Below are 18,430 nucleotides of genomic sequence, written 5' to 3' on the forward strand. Positions count from 1 at the left end.
TCAGGAAACTCTTCTTCATACTTTGATTATAAATCCCTTATATGCCCCAGATTAAGAAATATAAATATACACATGTTCCATGTGAAAACTCTTGGAGTATCTTAAATATGAAAAAGAAATTCAGTTCATTTATTTCCAAAAACTTGTGATTTTTATGATAGGAAGCACTGAATGTTTCAGGCTGGATCACATAGGATGTAACCCTTAATGAAACCTTCATGGTCTGGGGCTTGGTCCACAGTTTTGCAGTTTCAAAAAACGGAGTAGTGGTCTGGCCCTGAGGAACGGATTTGTACTAGCTGAAATCACAAGAAACTGATTCCTTTCGGGGTGAATATGTGGTATGATGTGAAGGGTGAGCAGAGTTGATCAGGAAGGAGGAAGGTCAGATGTATGCCTTTCTGCTTGGGTTGCTCTTTTACAGATGTCAGTGTATCTGAAAAACTGAATTCCAATAAATACTTTATGTATTCAGAATACAGTCTAGACATGGGAAGTAAGTAAAGCGAGACTATTTGTATTGAAAAATAGATGTTCCCAAGTCTGTGAAATGGAATTCTCTTTGGAGCGGAGGAGAAGCTATGATCAGTTGCACTGATAGAAACTAGAAGGGATAACTGACATTTTGAAGAAATGTAGAGAAAACAGACATGTGAACTCAAAAGTCCATTTGGTGGTGGAGGAAGGTATGCTGGTCAGGGTTCTGCAGAGAAGGAGAACCAATATCTATATTTAAAGAGACCTATTGTAAGGAATTGGCTCACATGATGATGGAGGCTGAGAAGTCCCACGATCCGCTGTGTGTAAGCTGGAGACCTAGGCAAGCCAGTGGTGTAGTTCTGGTTGGAGTTCAGAGTCCTGGGAATCAGGAGAACCAATGGTGTCAGAGGGAACAAATTCTCCCTTCTGCCTTTTAGTTCTATTTGGGTCCTCAACAGATGGGATGATGCCCACCCACTTTGGGGAGGACAATCTGCTTTCCTCTACTGATTCAAATGCTAATCTCATCCAGAAACACTCTCATAGACACATCCAGAAATAATGTTTAGCCAAATATCTGGACACCCTATGGTCCTGTCAAGTTGACACATAAAATTAACCATCAAAGAAAGTAAACTCTATATGCCCTTAGTATTCCCCAGGGGCAGGTCAACATTAGGAAATGCTTAGTGTTGTCTCATTGATCATCACAAAATGTTTTAACAGTTAGGTATTAAACTACCCCTATTTTCAGATGAAAAAACTGAGGCCTAGAGAGGTTAAGAAACATACTCAAGCTTACTCAGACAGTGACAGACCTGTGACTTAAATCTAGCTTAATCTGATCTTAAATTGCATATTTTTATTTTTCTATGCTAACTATAAAAAGCATTCTAGTGATTCTAATTTGTGAAGTTTAGGTTAAAGGATATAAAACATACCATATTTTAGCAGAAAGTAAATTAAAATTATTGTTGCATTTATTTCAATTTTTCTTAGTTCCTCTGGTCAAATGTTTTTATTATAATAATTCAAAGGCTGGTTTTTGAGAATAGAGTCAAACAAATTTAAAGTGCATAGCATCCATCCCTTGGAGCTTCAACCAAGCCGTGTATCACATACGAGGATCATTTCATGGCTACTCAACTTTCAAGGACTTGGTTCTGGAGCACTGGCCTCATCCTGTCTCCCAGTCTCAGATTTTCTGTTTCTGCCCTCACCTTACCTTTCAGATTTAATGGTGTGAACATGGCATCTTATGACATCTGGCACAGGAAAGAATCAAGGTAAGTAATCATGTGCAATAAAGGAATACCTTTCTAGTTGCTGAAACTCTCTCATTTGCTAAATTTGATGGCTCTCTCCTTTGATTAATGTCAGACACATGCTATCAATTCTTGGAAACTTTTTAATACATATTGTTATTCCCTGTATACAATTTCTAAGATTATAGCTTGTCTCATATGTTGCATTTTATTATCTCATTATTTTCTTTTATGAGTTGTACATACAATGTTGTAACTTATTTACTTAAAACTTTCGTAATTCACAATGTAGGGCATATATTTCTCAGAGAACTATATGTAATTAATCTCACCTTGTTTTCTTTTTTCTTGCCTTCTGTCAGTTCTTTAGCGCTCGTTTTAAGAGCGGTGGCAGAGGGCCTGGTCTCTTGGATTTGTAGGGGGACAGATTGGGTTGTGGTTGTTTTACTTTGGGAACCTGTAGCCTCCTGTACAACTAGCGAACCAGCAAAATTATAAACAAACATTGTTATATGTTTCATTAATAATGATAGCTTCTGGGTAAAATAGTGAACATGCTCAATTGCGAAAGTTGGAGATTCTACTGGAATTATCGCTGGCATTTGCATTGCGAAGGACTGTTTATAGACTCCTAAAAGCAAAATAAAACAAACTTCCCAAATTTTGCCTGCAGCAATTGACATAAAACATGAACTCAAATAATTCACCACTACACAGACTTTCTGTTGAACCAGTAGATGGTCACTCCAATGCACACTCTGGTTACTTATTGAAATCAAGAATCTTTTTTGCTCCATCAGGGAATGCAGTACCAGATCCAAGGTCAGAGCTGGACCTCATCTTGGGGGTGGAGGCTAAGTAATGCAAAGCACCCACAGAATGGCCAGAGGCCAAGGAGCAGGGCTTGTGACTCCAGATCACGTCAGCTCAAGGTGAGACTAAGTTTTTAAAGGGTCATTAAAAAGGACTCATTGTTAGAAGTGTTGAAAGTGGGGAACTAGGAAGGGAAGTTTTCTTTTAAAAAAATTTTTTTAATGTTTATTTTTGAGACAGAGAGAGACAGAGTATGAGTAGGGAAGGGGCAGAGAGAGAGGGAGACACAGAATCTGAAGTAGGCTCCAGGCTCTGAGCTGTTAGCACAGAGCCCTACATGGGGCTCAAACCCAGGAATGGTGAGATCATGACCTGAGCTGAAGTCAGTCAGAAGCTCAACCGACCGAGCCACCCAGGCGCCCCAGGAAGGGAAGTTTTCAAAGATGATTGGCTAAAATCCTGTTTAAGCTGCGTGATGAACAAAGGGCCCATCTTGGAAGAAAAGTGTATGAAAGGAAAAAACAAAAGAGAACAAAACTGTTGAACTTTTTTGTGAACCGTTTTTACTAAAATGCTAGTATGCATTTAAATGGCTGAACATTGACTTGAATCACTTTTTAAAGAATGAATCTATGCAAATAAAATGTCTAGAAGGATATATACCAGAACAGTAATGGTGATTGGTCCCTGAGAGGTGATGTAACAGCAATTTTTTCTTCCTTATACATTCTGCATTGCCTTTTTTTTTTTAACCCAACGAACACATATACCACTTTCACAGTTAAGGGGAGGGGGCAGAAAACAGTGAACTATTCTTGATTTAAAAAATTACTATTGGTATTAATTTTTAAAATAAATGTTCACATAGGCAAGTTAGCAGGGCAAACCATCACTGGGAAAGGAGAATCTGTGTGACTGAAAAAAACAGAGACTAATTAAAAACAAATGAACACAAAAGCTTGGGTTTTGCAATAGCAGTAGAATTTATAGAATTACAGCACCTCTAGAATTATGGAACCCACAATATCCTGCATGTGTCTGTTTCTGCCAACTTTTGGTTGTCTGTGGTTTTCCTAAAATATCCTTGGAAGGGACTCCCAGGAATCATCAAATCATTCAACATTATTTGAGTTATCTTCTAACAAAAACTTCCAAAATTTCCACAGGAGCCTCCCATTCATGTACGTGCTCCAATTTTCTGCCACATACATTTTTTAAAAAATTATTATTTAGATCCAAGATTTCACAGAGTTACTTAGCTCCTACGATGTGAGGGATCCTTTCTCACATTATTTCATGTAATTGTCTTAACCAATGAGTCAGTTATTATTATCCGCATTACACAGGAGGGCCACCTGATGCTTCGAAAGTGAGTTGCCCCGGGTCTCACAGTAAGCTGTCGGCCAGAATAGGATTGAACTTAGATCTTATGACTTGGTGCCCAGTACTATTTTTATATGATGCTAAGATGCCGGAAAAGTAAAAAGATATGATTGATGTTCCTGCTTTCCCCACATGAAAGCCTCTGGGGTCCTTGGGGAGGCAGGCTATGTAAAATGTTCAACACGTGGATGGTTGGGCTTTCCACAGTTCTAATTTTGTGACTGGCTTTCTGTCTGTGCCACTGTATAAGTGGGAGGGGAATTCATGGTAACACTCTAACTACTGGAAACTTCTTGTTTCCTTATGTTGCTGCTTTTGTACTCTTCATAATTCTGTCATGAATTAAGTGAAGGAGTTGCAGTTTTAAAAATTATATTAACCAAAAGTAATTCTGTGTCAGCAAGCCAAAAGAAACCGCAAAGACAAAAATTAAGAAGTTTTAAGGAGAGTCCTTAGTAAAATATTATGTTAATAGTATGTTATGTTAAATAATAAATATTATAATATTTATTTTATATTTATATTCTATTCATTTATAATTTAAAATAAAATATTATGTAAAATTCTCCAAGAATAGACTGCTGGGTCTCTGTAGATCTAGGCTTTTCAAAATGCGTGGGTACCCCCCTAATTCTTTGATCAATGGAAATATTAGCTCTAATATATCCTAATCAATTCCACTTTGCCCAGGGATCCTGTGATAGATAATCCATAGCTGCCATTGCCAACATAGTCCATTTTTTCTTGCCAGCAATTTTATTCTTATCTCTAATCTAAAATTCAGAATACAGCAATAAACTAGCTTTTTACATTATACATCATGCAATAGTCTAAGTGATTATTACTAGGGGTATATGAATATAAAAACATGCATTTAGATATAGGTCGCTAATAACCAATTTTCAACGGAATGGTTTAACAATTGGTTTAAAAAGTTGTATTAGTTAATTCAAATTGAGGCTTGTTGTATCTGGTCAAGTGCTAAAGTGTGCTTATGTTAGCTTTTTTGTTCCTAAGAATAATGATAGCTAGATGATAGGCTCTTTAAAGGCAGAAATAGATTGCACTTTATACTTTTTGGTAAAAACCACAGCATAAAGAACAGAATTAATTATGAAGTAGGTACTCAGTAAATACTTGCTTGGTTTCCTGATTTGTTTATGCATCTTTTTGGTGTTGACAATCAACTAAATTACCAGGTTAAAAATAGAAATGAGGATATTAGTAAATCTACCAATTCATCTCTCTATAGCTGTAAATCTCAATGTGCAAAGGACGTATGTTAGGGATTCCTTACCTCAGCTTCAGAGTGGATTCCCTTAACTTCTGAAATTTTACTCAAATATGTTTTACATCTTCAGGGGAGCCTGGGTGGCTCAGTCAGTTGAGCGTCCAATTTCGGCTCAGGTCATGATCTCATGGTTCATGGGTTCCTGAGTTTGAGCCCCATGAGAGCACAGAGCCGACTTAGGATTCTCTGTCTCCCTCTCTCTCTGCCCCTCTGCCACTCACTCCCTCAAAAATAATCATTAAAAAAATTTAAAAAAATTGTTTTTACATCTTCATATGTTCACTTTCCTGAGGAGAGGATACATAGCTTTCTTCAGCTTCCAGGAAATCCATAACTCTATCAGAAACTATTAAAAATGGGTGTTATTTAATATATTCACCTGTACCATAAATGTCAGCACTGATGATGACAGAAACCTATCTACTTTTGCTTGGAATAAAGTATAACTTTTTTTTTCTCTGGTTTTTGACTTTCTTAAAGATCTTTATTCAGAATTAAGCACCGTAAGTAGTACCTGGAATAAAGCAATGTATAAAAGCACGGATGCAAACAGGATAGCTCCTGTCTTCTCCTTGTTCCCGAGTGACACTCTGTACCAAAGTGGCACTTTGTGTCCAGGTGCAGGTCAAGGTTGGTTTTTTTTTTTTTTTTTTTTTTTTTAAATCATATAAAGTTCTAATGGACTAAGTGATCTGGGACCTGATTATGGGGGGAAATTACCTGTCTCCTTATGCATGCTCACAACCATTTAAAATCAACAGCAGCACTTCAACTAACGGTTCCTGCCACCTCACTTCAGAGAATGTGAGGCCATATGCTCCCAGCAGCAGAAGTTGACTTTAGAATCCATGATACATCTCACACCCAAAATTTATGAGTTCAGAGGTAGAAAGCTTTTTCTTTTCTTTTTTTTTTTTTTTTTAATTTAGACTGACAGAATAGATTAGTTAGCTGTGGTCAAATCAGGTTAAAGTGTTTCTCTACCTACTCCACCTTTCCCCAGTACTATGTTCTTAAGAAAGTTAATGTTTGACTAGTGTATCGCATTGTTGCAAATTGAAAAAAGCAGTTACTGTTAAGGAGCATGCCCTTTTTAGGAAGAAAAATAGGACCTTTATGATTATGCTATTGATTCAGTCCTACTTATGATAACATATAACAACAGTGAATCTCTCAGCAGCACATTTTATTATTATGTAGTGTTTAAGTAGCGTGAGGGCCTATGGTTTATGGCATTTTGATCCTGGCTGTCCCTCCAAACTTTTATCTTTAAGTGGGTCATAAACACTATATATCTTATGTTGTTATCTTTTCTGTTGTTTATCTTTTAAGTGAACATAAATTAAGATTGCTATAAGCCTACATTCTTATTTAAAAAATTTTTTAATGTTTATTTATTTTTGAGAGAGAGGGAGAGACAGAGCATGAGCTGGGGGGGGGGGGGGGGGGGGTTGGGCAGAGAGAGGGAGACACAGAATCCGAAGCAGGCTCCAGGTTCTGAGCTGTCAGCACAGAGCCCGACACGGGGCTCGAACTCACAAACTCACCAACCGTGAGATCATGACCTGAGCCAAAGTCGCACACTCAGCCGACTAAGCCACCCAGGCGCTCCCATTACTATTTTTAAATGTTGGCTTCTTCTCAATGCATTTATTTTTACAAAGAGAAGACTGCCCCCTTTGGTGGTCATCAGAGAAGTTAAAACTTGGTTACATTCTGCATCCCAAGACAAGCACTTGGGAAGCCTAAAGGCATCTCTCTAAGGAAAACAAAGCTTTAAAATTATTTTGCAAGACTTTGACTCATACGTGTTTTAGGTTGGCTGTCAGGAACCCATTTGGGGTGTCAAGAGTTTTTCTGCTCCTCCTGTAAGTTCCAGAGCTTCCTTTCAAGTAGAAGTTTTAAACATATAGGTGTTCTACATAACAAAAAAGCACCTGGCTTCTTAAGAAGATTGTAAACTGAGGGACAGAGAAGAAGTTATTTAAAAGGACCCCCACTAGAGAACACACTGGCAGCACCCAAATAAATCCATTTTAATTGTCACTCTATTTCAACTACATTTTAAAGCTGTGATATCATGAGTGGAGAGGGAAGCAGCTCTTACAAGAGCCTGAGTTCAAAGAAATTGAAATTTAGCGTGGAATGTAAAACTGAGGGCTTTTACTTCTAAGAGGATGGTTGTGGAAATACCAAGGGTGAAGGACGTGGGTTTGGTGCTGCAGCAGAAATAGTCTGGGGTGACCTTGCATTGGTCAGTGTCCATGAAGTAATGCTCTTTATAAGAGAAAAGCTTGTACCCGACAAGCTAGTAGAAATGTGCATTTCTCTTAAAAGTTTTTATTTTTTTTCCTGTCCTTCTGTTCTAGAAGGGACATTATAAATTGCTAATGAACAGTGACTTTCACATTTTAAGAGATTAGATTCCCCCAGGACTAAAATAAAGTGTGCTTTAGCCTTCTTACACACAGGATATCCCATTGGGTTCCCTGCAGAGTGCTCTCTTCTTGCACCCTTTGGTAAGGCTGCACAATGGGTCACTATTGTCTGTAGTCTTTTTTTACATTGGGTCTCTGGCAGCCAGAGGGGAAAATAGACACACACAGGGAAATGGTGCAAGTTAAAATCAAGTAAGCCTAGTGGGGTGGTAATGACTTTCCCATCATCCAAGTCTTTGCCTTCAGGATATGTGAAGCTAAAAAACAATGTCACTCATTCAACGTTTATAGAAAACACACAATGTACGAGGTACTGTGCGAAGTACTGGAGGGCATGCGAAAGTATGCAAAACATAATCCCAGCGTGGAAGAATCCCGCCAGGAAGGGTATTTTCAAGTATTACTCAGACCTTATGATCCTTCAAGAAATTCTTGGGTGAATAAAATTGCACTTCTAATTTAAAATAAGCAAGAACTGGAAAAGCAAGAAATGGAAAAGACGCTATGTCTTTTAGGAAGAAGGTATGTAAATGTGTCTAAAATTTTTATTTCTAAGGTATACACAACGTGGCTTGGATGAATGAAGGAGTATGGGAGTTAACAGGCCAAGAGCGGCGCCAGGCTGGCCACAAGGGCCCCTTCTTGGCCGAGCCTGACTTCAAAAAGGCGCTGCTCTGATCCTGCACAGTTAGCTGAATCCGAACAAAGAGGCGACCGGCACTTTTACCTGGGAAGTGGATTAACTTTGAGGAAAAGTGGCCTCCGAGGAGGAAAAGAGGCAGCATTCTACCCGGAGTAAGAAGCGCCTTCCCTTCCCCCCGGACCGTGCAAGCTCACCTCCCTCCCGACTGACCTCACCCTTGCTCCCCGCCCCGCATCCCTACACTGGCGAGGCGGTGGGCCGCGCTCGGTGGGGTTCCACCGCCCACTCCACGCCCGCCGCGCTTGCACACGCCGACTCCCACCGGTAGTCGGCCACGTGCGCCCGGGTCTCCGATCGGCCCACTAAGGGGCCGAGCGCCTCCAAGGTGGCAGTGGCAACCGTGGTGTCCCGATTTCTGTCCCTCCGCGCTTAGCCGAGAAGTCCGGACAGCGGCGGCGGTGGCGAGAGAGAGCGACTCGGCCCCTCCCTAGAGGGGGCCGCGCGACCGAGGGCTACGGGCACCGCCTCTGCTGCATCCGTGGCTGCGCGCTCCGCTCGGCTCAGACCCGCTCGGATCCGGAGCCCGCGCGCGGCGCTGCCTTCCCTTCCCCCTCTGCCGCCGCCCCGCGGGCAGCTCCCCCCGGCGAGACGCACGTTCGATCCTCCTTCGCCGGATTTACGGATTTCCGGGGGCAAAGAATTTTGCCTCAGTCCCTACCAGCATCTCTTGGCCTCTCCGCCCCCTCTCCTCGCGACTCCCCCACCCCGTGGGCGCGCGCGCGCGCACACACACACACACACTCACACACACTCACACTCGCAGGCGCGCGTGCGCACGCCCGCGCGCCCCGAGCCGCGGAGTCTCCAGCAGATCCCACTCTCTCGGGCGCCGCTACTCACACAGGCTTCCAGTCGCCACGGGGCGTCCTCTGTCTGCGGCAGCAGCGGCGGAGGCAGCACAGGGAACCGCAGCTGCAGCCGGGCCGCGTCTTGCAGCTTCGTGTCCGGGACGGAGTCCGGGAGAAGCGGACGAGGAGGACGACAAGGCGAGGAGGAGCCGCGCCGCGCCCAGCGCCCGGCTCCCGGCTCCGCGCGGCGGGCTGCCCCCGCTCCCGGTATCGCGGATCCAGGTAAGCAAGCAGCTCCGGGGCCCGCAGCATCCCTGGGGTGTCCGGGCTCGGTGCCGGGATTCCCCGGTCCCGCCCCCGCCATGGCCCCGGGACGGAGGCTTGGAGGGGAGTGGGCTCCTGGGAGGGGGAGGGGAATAGAGCTAGAGGTGAGGCTGGTGGGGAGGGGTACGTGGAAGCGTGGAGGCTTCCGCGCAGCCCCCCGCGCCTTTCCCCGCTCTACACCAGCTCCAGCCCTGTCACTTTTGCGAGCCTGGAGGTGCCCGGCTCTCCAGACAGCTGTGTCCTGCTCTCCCCGCCGCCGCCAGCCCGTGTTGGCTCTGGGCTCCGAGCCCGCCGCGCGCTTCCCACCTCCCCTGCACCTTGGACAGCGCACCCAGCAGCCCGCCGCCCCCTGCACGGCACCCGGGACGGAGCCCTGCTCGCGCAGCCCTCCCGCTACCCTCTTCTGGTCAGGTTGTCACCCTCTCGCCCTGCACCACTTGTCCTCTCTGTCTTGGCGGACTCCGCTGTGGTGCGGGCCGGAAACTTTACTCCCCTTCTCGTCTGCGCTAGGTAGTGTTGTTATTTTGTGACTGTCCCCTTACACGGGGAACCCGGACACCTTGGACGTGTCTTCTTCGGCGGGAGCAGGTCCTGGCCCGCCGAGTCGAAGGCAAAAGAGGCACTGGGCAGCTGGACTCGGTGGCTGCCAGGGTGCAGAGTCCGCGCCTCAGGTCCTGGACGCCTGCCGCCTCTCAGCCTCCCTGCCTCTCTGGACTCGACACGTGCGCGCCTCCCACGGACGCGGCCCCTCCCCGACCACCCCACGTCCTCCCCCTGCACGGCCACGGCCACCCCATAGGTTGGACACCCGGAGTTCGCGGGTCCTGATTGGCTGAAGGCGTAACCCCGCCTCCTTCCCGGAGGGGGTGGTTCTGGAGTGTTGTGGTTGTCATCCCGCGGCGCGCACATGGGGAAAGTGGGGTCGACAGGTGGGGAAGCCCGGGTGGGTAGGATCCCCGTGTCCCACCCTTCTCCTTCCGAATACACTCCTGCTCTTCTCCTTTTCTCTCAACATTTTGCTCCTGTAAGTAAAAAAACAAAACAAAAAAACAAAAACAAAAACTGGCTTGAAACCCTACTTTTATCAGTATTGCATTTGTTTGGTGGTAGAGATTTGGAAAGCATATCTAAAAGAATGAGGGAAACAAATGCATGTGGGGACGGTTCGTGGCAGACTGGGCTGCAGTTTGAGTCCAGTAGTTTGGAGAAAGTAATGGGTGGCTAAGAGATCTGAAGATGGAGAAAGTGGGAGGGAAAGTGTTTCTTGGATAAAGGAAGACGAAGGTGGGTGAACTTGGGAAGCTAAGGGGAAAAAAACAACTGGGTCATTTATGGGGTGACATGTGAAGGAGAAACCCATACGGGCACTCCCGGGAGGTGAGTGGGTTCTGCTGAAGAAGGCTCCATTCCAGAAACGGGTAATTTTCGATAATATTTAGTTCATTATTAGCACACTTTGTTTCTGTTTTGCTGGCGTTGTCCTTTTGATAGGAGACTTTATAGTAATGATGTCAAGCCATGTAATGGATTTTGCTTATTCCCGTTTTGTTGTAATATATAGATTTCCAAGTGGCAATGAATTTCAAAAAGTGAACTTAAGAGCTCCTTTAGAGGGATGCACTAAACAGTTAAGGCAAAGTGCTTTTGAAATATCGTGAAGGAAGACGGATGAGCATTGCATAAAATCCAAAGATTGTTCTGGCGTTATTTAGGTCCTTTGCAGCAATACATACATACACACACACACACATATATATGTATGTATAAATTATGTATAAATGATACTGATTTCTCTTTATTTCAAAACGTGATTGCCTCTAGCATTTTCAAGCTTTGATTCCTTCAGGCCGTTTTGATGTTGTGTCTGTACATCTAAGAATATTGTAATTCTTATCTTTAGAAGCCTTGTCAATGCAAAACAAACAGCAACTGATGCAAGTTAATGTTGACAACTTTATATTGAGTACACTGTGTGTTATTTTATTTGCAAGCTAGTGAAATATGCAAGAGTAACATAGCATGACTGTTATTCCCCAGGGACCCATATCAAAACAAAGTGGGGAATCACATGAGGCTATTCCAAGGAGAACAGTTCAATTATTTTAAAAATGAATGTATTTTAAGATTCTTGGGTGTAAGCAGCAACAGTATTTTCCCATTTCAATTATTATCTTTGTACGCAGTGGTAGCACATAAAAACTCAGTAAGTCCTACAGCATGTTAAATATGTTAGGTAATTCCAAAGTAGATAGATAGTGAAGGTTTTCCTTTTGATATTATTTGTATATAAGTAGACAAAATTGATTTTATGATTGTAGGACTTTGTATGGAAGGGACAGATTTGATACATCTGGCAAACTGGAAATTATTGCTATTGTTGAAAAAATAGGTCTTACTATGTTTTTGTATCTCTAGGTCATACTTTGATTTGCCTTCAAGGGATTTAGATTCTAGTTTTTAGCCTATCAAAGTTAGATGGCTTTTGAGGTAGGTAGAAGATGAATGTATATAGTCGCACATATGTATATCTGCAAAATATATGTATGTATAGACCCACACAGCTATATATGTATACACGTCATTTTGGGGTACATTCAGTGTATTTATTTATATATGTGTTATTGTCATTCTTAAATTTTTTCTCATTTCTTCCTGTCCAAAAGGTGGCCCTGTTTTAAACTGTAGAAAGCATTATTACCAGTAGAATTGGCCAATAGATCATGGAAACAGACAATAGTATTTTGTTGCTTGGCAACCACCTACTGTGAATGAAAAACAAAGCAGTGACAGCTGCTTCCACATCCTGATACCCATACTGTATAGCTCAAGCATTGAAGCCCTCCAAGTGAGACAGATCTAAGTTTCATTTGAGTCAGGTGAAGCTCTTTCTTTTGGGGGATGTTTTTAAAAAGAGTATTTACATTTTTTTTGTCATAAGAATCACATTGTTACTGTGGGATGAAATGAAGCATCTAATTTCAGTTGCCCTCTTAATCCTAGTATAAACTGAAAGATGCAAGATAGGGTGACTTGTTTAGACCCTTCTCATTCTTCCCTTTATAGTCATTAGACACTGTAAGCACATTTTCTGCTGCTGTCAGATGCTTTTGGGGTTTTACAAAAACTTGAGTTCTCCGTGACACCTAAATAGATAGCTGGATTTCACTGCTAGCAGGGAATTAGAGATTTGTGCTCTGGCCTCATTCTTTAATTTCATGGGACACTGAGGCACAGTGAGGTCATGTGACTTGACCCTGGTGACAGAACCATCTCTAGAATGTCTTCCCTTGGGTCACATTTGGAAAGTTTCCCCCATTTCCTCCCTGGAATTATTCTTGTCCTTTAGTTACATAAAGTTTATAAAAAAAGATTTTTATCCTAATAAAGATACTTAGAAAATACAACAATATTTGGGAGTACAAATTCAGTATTGACACCAGGCTAGATTATGGTGTTAGAGGCATTGTATATCATGTGTTCTCCGTTCAATATAAAAAGTCCTAGGACTCCTGTCTTTTTCCCCCCAAGTGGGGAAGCCCCATCCCTTGCTTTGGTAATTGTTTATACTTTTGGACAATCTTTAATGATCTATTATTCTCTGAGTGAGTTTTAAACAGGGATGAGATTGAAGATTGTGTTGGTCAGCTTGTATACCAGCGAGAGTTTAAACATTACAGCTAATTAATCACTCATTCTGGTCTTCTGTCTGCAACGTGGTGGAAATACTGTTGGTGTAGTGATTTGGGCTCTTTAAAGTACACGGGGCAGACTGTGTCGCTACATAATATTCATTTCAGTCTTTTATCAAAGCTCTCTTGCCAAAGATGCTACCTGAAGCGTGTTGGTGGAGGACAAGTCGCGTATCTGTGGGAGATGTAATCGTGCCAATTGTTTCTTAACTCTAAGATGATAATGAATAAATTACTGGGTGGCAAACTTGGATCACAGATGCATCATTAGGCATTTCTTCTAAACTTAGGAAATGTATTGCCTGTGTGATACATTTTGAGGTTCCTTATGCTATTTTAAAGAATCTGTATTTCATTGTTTATTATTTATGTCAAAGATAGGCATTTAACTTTAATGTAACAATTACAGTAGAAAAACTTGAAGTGGTCTGGTTGGAGAAACAATAAAGTGACAGTATTAAGTACCATTGAAGAACCATTTTCACCAGAAAAGCATGCGCTTTAGCAGATTTATAGGGGGGAATAAATTGATTTAGAGCATGTTTAACCTAGTTTTGGAAGCCTGCTATTAACTTGTTCTAGCTAGGAGAATTTTCAAGCAGAATAATAATTTGGCAGATTCAAGTGAACTTCACTGAATTTTTAAAACTATTTTCTACAGTCTGGTTATAGTTTGTCCAGGGCAAGTACTTGTTTCATATCCTCTAGGATTAATCGAAATTTCAAGATTGCTATTATTATTTTTTAAAATCTCTGAGCCATTTTTCTTTGCAAGGTGGGATGTTAAATATTCTGTCATTCATGCATTTAATTTAACTCACTGGAATTTTGATATTTAACTTCCCTATCGTATCTTCAAGTACAAGATAATGTGTGTGTATGTGAATGTGCAAACACACAGTACTTACATTTCCCCCCTTTTGTTGTTTTCATCCTTGTAGTAGAACACTAAAAGACTTGATTTATGGTTTTTTTTCATACAGTAAAGAGAAACTTTAAACAAAAGATATTTATGTTTTCAATTTCCTTATGTCTGTTTCCGCTATTATAACATGTAAACTCTCACCCACACTAATAGGATGATTGCTAAAAACAAGCATATATATGTGTATATGTGTATATATATATATACATATATATGTATACGTATATATACGTATATATACATAAAATACATATATATGTATATATACGTATATATACGTATATATAGGCAGCATCCCATTTGTTACCCTCCAAGCTAGCCAAGAAAGCATATTTTCTTATTTTTAGACAGACATATCCTTCCACACACATACCTACATAGACATTGAGTTTAAGGTCCTATAGACTCTTCTAAGAGTGGACAGGAATAGTGTGTTTATTGGGAGCTCTGTGCATGGTAATGCTGGTATATTTAGTAAAGTGTATATATTCAGATTTTCAGAAATATAATAGCATAGGAAGAATTTCATTGAATTATTCCCTTTGTAAGATTTTCAAATTATGCTGAGAACATAACCCACAACCCTTACGACAGTTCCCAGTACCTACAATAGAGCCTGGCAGGTAGTAGACACACAGTACCTATTTTGTGGAATATTCACCTGCCCTCCTTTTGTATATATAATGTTGCAAACACTTCAGTCGGTGTCTGCATGAATAGTATAAGTTGAGAAGATGGAGAAGAAATTACCGTAGTTTTCTAATTGTTTCTGGCACTATATTAAAAAAATAACTTAGCCAGTGAGATATTATGGAATATACTTCTTGTCAGTGTAGAAAGTTATACCAGGAGTATTGATTTTTCACAAATACAGCCATCCTAAGTACAGAATAGCTCTTTAATAGCCCACAGCAGCAGAACAAAGGTTATGGCAGCTAGTCCAAAGGAATACTTTATTTAGTTGGAGCTAGAGGGTGAGGTTTGGTAGCCCCAGTGTAATTATCCAGACTGGAATGTGGCCAAGGGGCTGTGGTTAACATCCCAAACAGTGGGAAAAAAGCCATGGATGAGGTCTTTAGTGACTGTGAGTGGCCAGACCTCTGCTATGGTCTCATTTGCAAGAGAGCACTTTTAGTAGCTTAAAAACCACAACTGTTTTGCACTTAAGGGATTGAGCCCAGAGTTACCATTCTAGATCCCAGGTACCAAATTTCTGGTCATTGGATGAAGTCATAATCCCAAGAGTTCAGTGACATTGAAATAAGTCTCTCTTCTTTGTCCTGTGCCATCCTTGTGAAGTAGGTGGAGAGTGATAGTGTCTCTGGGGACAACCATGGCAGGATCACAAGGTAGGTAAAGTTTAACATGCTTCCAATTAGTCTCAAACATCCTTCAGCTTTCCACCACTACCCAGCTGTTTATCTCCGTTGTAGGGCTTAATTAATAGTTTCGTATCAGCAAAGCTCCAGCAGACTGCTTCCTGAGTTCCCTTTTTCTGTGAGAGAATTAGTCCTGCTATGTTTTTAAAAAACACCTCTCCCATGGCCGACCTCGGGTCACTCCAGGTTGGGGAGAGGGAGCTACCACATCTGTTGACCAGGGCCAAGTCATGTCCCCTCTTTGCCCATCTCTATCAAGACTCCCTTTTGGGGGAAAAATGTGTTAAGGTGTATACTGTTAAAAGGCTATAATACTTTCCTGGAGAGGTTCCTGAGTATGTTGCATACATTGGGTTCTAAATATAATTATGTAATATAACATATATATTAATATAATTATGTGTTTAGTTTCACTAGTAGAATTGTACCTATTATTTTTTTAAATTTTTTTTCAATGTTTTTATTTATTTTTGGGACATAGAGACAGACAGAGCATGAACAGGGTAGGGGCAGAGAGAGAGGGAGACACAGAATCGGAAACAGGCTCCAGGCTCCGAGCCATCAGCCCAGAGCCTGACGCGGGGCTCGAACTCACGGACCGTGAGATCGTGACCTGGCTGAAGTCGGACGCTTAACCGACTGCGCCACCCAGGCGCCCCTGTACCTACTATTTTGATGCATAGGGAAGGTAGTTTTGTCCAGGGAACACTTAAATAATATCGTATTATTTTCTTTTAGGATTATTTCTTTAACAAACATTTATTGAGCATTTACTGCATGAATGGTACAGTATTTGGCCCTGGGTATCATAAAGATTCTTAAGGCACAGTTCCTGCTCATAGATGAGAATATGCTGTTTTCAGGGAAGTGCACAAATGTGACTTTAAAGGTGACTATGCAGGAGGATCAGTAGGCCTGGAGAGCAGGACGGCAGACACACAATGGCAGACCTAGTGAAACCCATACAAGATTTTGAGCTTCATGATATTAGTTTCACAATCTGCCTCTTGAACACAATTCCATGCAATTCCTGCTATACTGCTGATTCCTGGGTCCCACCCCAGACCCACTGTACCAAAATCTTCAGGGACATGGCCTGTTGGAGCAGACATGGTCAGTGTCATACTTATTTGCCCAAATGCCCACTGCTCCAGTTCATGTCTGCAGAATGCTTCTGCAAGTACCTCTTGTTCTCTACGCGGAGGCTTTTTCTCCCACATGTAGGGCAGCGTGGTTGGGCAGTGAAGTTAATGGCCTCAGGACTGGACCTAGGCCAATGACAGAAGGGAGCTGGGAGGTAATACACTAGCATCTTGGACTTTCTGGTGTGATAACTGACACACGTTCCACACTGTGTCCCCAAATTGCCTAGTGAAACTGAACCTCAGTTGCCCATAATGGCAATCTCTTAGATATCTGTGCTTTGTTGACTGTCTCTCTTTCCTCTACCAGTGCTTCTAGGATCCTCTGCTAAATGAATAACTTGTACTTACATTCTGTCTCAAGATCTGTTTCTGGAGGATCCCAACATAAGATACTGAAGAATCTGCTTTATTTAATTTTATTTTTTATTAATGCCCCCACTGGTTTTTATAAAGAGGCAAATTTGGGAGACTTGGTCTCAGGTGATGATGGAGAGCCACTGAAAGATTAAGACGTAGGCATTGTCATTTTTCATTTGCTTCTTAGCAAGATCATGCTCGCAGGTGTGTGGCAAGTGGATTCATGGAGGAAGAGTCAGGAGCCTGGAGATCAGTTAGGAGGTGGCATTGCCCAGGCAAGCAATGGTCAGCACCAAAGTGAAGGTGGCAACTGTGGGGATGGAGGTGGGGGAAGGATGCAGGATGGGTTGTGGTGGAAAGCTGTCTGGAAAGGTCAACAGGACATGGAGGCCTGCATGTGTGTGGTCACCTAGCTGACTGCTGTTCCAAAAATGAGATTTTAATCCTCTCTCTGCCATGCATCGTGGCCCTGCTTTGTGCATTAAGCTCAGCACCCCTGAAGGGCTGAGACTCCTGTGCCTTGCCTGTAATCTTGGTCAGGCTTTCTAGAGTTAAGGAGCACAAGTCTGGGAATAAATAAAAGAAGACAAGAAGATAAATTGAAGAATATAAATAATTCACTACTAGATCATTAAAGGAAGAAAGTGATATTTTACAGGAAGGATTTGTGGAGTTACAGACAAGGAGAGTTGCAGAGATGCCTGTGACGCACGTCCTTTTCCTGATGAATAGTGATTCCCCCCCCCGCCCCCCCCCCCCCCCCCGCCGCCCCCGTACTCTTGACTAAGAGGAGATTTTCATCCACCATCAGTTTCTGGAAGTCCTAGCCTGTACTTAGGTCTATTGTTTTTCCTGCTTCTCTGAGACCCTGTATTTTAGCTAAGTGAATGAGTGGTAGCTGGGGTTGGGGCTGGTTCTTTTCTCTTGCTCTGTCAAAATGCCAGGCTTTTCCTTGCAGTTTCCCCTGCCAGCTCTTAGGCCACCAACTCCCAAAGGAGACCAAAGGGTACAGAGGAGGGCAGGAGAAGGGAAGAGCAAATCCGTAAAAAGAGCTCTTCTGAATTAAATGCTTAATCATGAAATGAACAGGTTAAAGCTTGTTAGTTGATATGAAATAAAAGGAGGCAGCCTTCTAATTGTCCCATGTACAAACACTTACATTCTGGCTCTGCCTGTAGTCAGATGTGCCAAGGCTGAATCGTCCAACAAGAGCAACTTGACACCATCACCTTTCTGCAAAAGTAGCCTTGAGCTGATGACACGGAGAAGACTGCATTATAAGAAGCTGTAGAATGGGTTAGCAGAGAGCTTATTGGGCCTTGCTTAACAGGCAGAACAGAGTCAAGGCAGTGGCAATACGGGGCATGTGAGCATAAGGAGGCTGGAGAGACTGTGTTCAACACAATTCAAGGAGAGCAGCCTTAGAATATTATGAACGTATTTATGATAT

The 18,430-nt window shown here is 42.3% G+C and overlaps 1 protein-coding gene across 5 annotated transcripts in view; it reads left to right on the forward strand.

Moving 5' to 3' along the window:
- Positions 1–9,127: 9,127 nt before the first annotated feature.
- ENOX1 (ecto-NOX disulfide-thiol exchanger 1) overlaps positions 9,128–18,430 on the forward strand; it is a 552,986-nt gene continuing 543,683 nt past the window's right edge. For all 5 annotated transcript variants that reach the window (XM_047876641.1, XM_047876659.1, XM_047876649.1 and 2 more), the window contains exon 1: positions 9,128–9,443. The gene's annotated coding sequence lies outside the window, so the exon portion shown is untranslated. The remainder of the gene's footprint in view (positions 9,444–18,430) is intronic.

Source organism: Prionailurus viverrinus, chromosome A1 (genome assembly GCF_022837055.1).
Source record: "Prionailurus viverrinus isolate Anna chromosome A1, UM_Priviv_1.0, whole genome shotgun sequence".
Classification (NCBI taxonomy): Eukaryota; Metazoa; Chordata; class Mammalia; order Carnivora; family Felidae; genus Prionailurus; species Prionailurus viverrinus.